This window comes from Phalaenopsis equestris, unplaced genomic scaffold, assembly GCF_001263595.1.
Source record: "Phalaenopsis equestris unplaced genomic scaffold, ASM126359v1 Scaffold000884, whole genome shotgun sequence".
Lineage (NCBI taxonomy): Eukaryota > Viridiplantae > Streptophyta > Magnoliopsida > Asparagales > Orchidaceae > Phalaenopsis > Phalaenopsis equestris.
The window spans coordinates 102,504-104,084 of record NW_018165324.1 but is presented as its reverse complement, the minus strand read 5'-3'; the positions used below and the strand labels follow the sequence as shown (position 1 = coordinate 104,084).

The following is a 1,581-nucleotide window of genomic DNA, read 5'->3' as shown; positions in this document are numbered from 1 at the left end:
CTTTTTTAACTTTTCAAAAAAAAAAAAAAAAAAAACGAAACAAACGAAAAGGAGATCGATCCATTTTTTTTTAAAATCAAGCCAAATCAGTGAAGCTTAAAATAAAATCATGAATGTATCGGTCTAAAACGTTTAAATTCGTTGAAAAGAAAAATGAAAAGAAAAATCCCGAAAAATGATCGGATCAATCCCGAGAAGGATATCATTTTCAAATTACATATTAAGCAAGTTAAACATCTTACAAAGTGCATTTCAAAAATTCGAAAACTGTAGCATGAAAGCTCCCAAAAATTGCGGTAAAATAATACCAAATGAAGCCTCAGACTGTAGCTCAAATGCCACCAAAAACAGTCTCAAACATCTCCGAAAATCGATCTGTACAGAACAATAAAAGGCACGACAAATGGGAGAAGCCATCGAAATGAATTTGAATCATTTTAACTTCTAGATGAGCCACGAGCGTTGCAAAAAGAAACTTCAGCACTCAACCCAGCATACAGCTGAAAGTAAAGGTGAATGAAGAAAGCTCAAAGAACTTAAAAGAGAACAAAGCTTAAATTCCTTTCGAAAGAAACATATAGCGTTTAATCAACTCAAAAAGCTCGACAAATAACCAGTTTTCAAAAGGGCATTTGCACCCTTCCAAATCAACGATTAATCGAGCCCACAACAAAGCTTCGAGAGTTTTCAAACCTTTCATAAATCAAAGATACATTAGTTCTCATTCTTTCAAAATGAAAGCCTCAATATTAAATATTCCGCAATACGAATCATTTGAGAATACAGGTTGTTGCCAACTAAGTAAATAGCCAGAAGAACTTTCAAACTTTTGTAAATTGAGCACCAAAAAGAAGTAGGCCTCAACCATGAATACGCATTTAAAATCCTTCCATAAACAAAGCTTATATTTCTTCCAAAAAAAATCAGCAAGTGTGTATGGCAAAAAAAACATCACCCTTATATTTCTAAAAAAATCAGCCAATTTGCTAAGTCAAATGGTATTTACATATACGCCACACAAATTCATAGGGATTTAGGGAAAAACAGTTCAGGTGTCATATATGTAAATATTTTAAGATCTGAAAATTACAAATAATAAATGAATCATTTCATGTTTTTAAAATGCAGGGCGCCAAAGTCCTCCAACAATCGAAAACGATGAATAAACATTTCCCGTTTTTTTTAAATGCAACCTAACATTTCAAATTTTCACAAATGAGCCACCCAAAGTTTCAGAATTTCACAAATGGGCCACCCAAAGTAAATAATTGGAATCATTCAAGATGCTAGCCATGTGACAGGCAAATTCATGTGACATGCAAATTCGCAAGAATTATATGCCATATATCCAACTTCCTTTTTGGAGGACCAAAGTATCACGAACACTTAAAATTTTTTTGACTTTTTACCAATAGAATACCAAAGCTTGCAGATTTTTACAAATCGAACACCAAAGCTTGCATATTTTTATAAATCGGCCACACATAAACTATAACTAATAAAAGTTTCAAAACACCAAGGTCCCCCCACCATTGCAAATATTAAATAGAATCCTTTCAGATTTTTTGTAAGAGGGAAGCA

At 32.8% G+C, this 1,581-nt stretch overlaps 1 protein-coding gene across 3 annotated transcripts in view; it reads right to left on the bottom strand.

Annotated features, from left to right (window-relative positions):
• Positions 1–1,581, bottom strand: part of LOC110032186 (cytochrome c-type biogenesis CcmH-like mitochondrial protein) — a 40,543-nt gene that overhangs the window by 20,728 nt on the left and 18,234 nt on the right. The gene's annotated exons all lie outside the window — the stretch shown is intronic.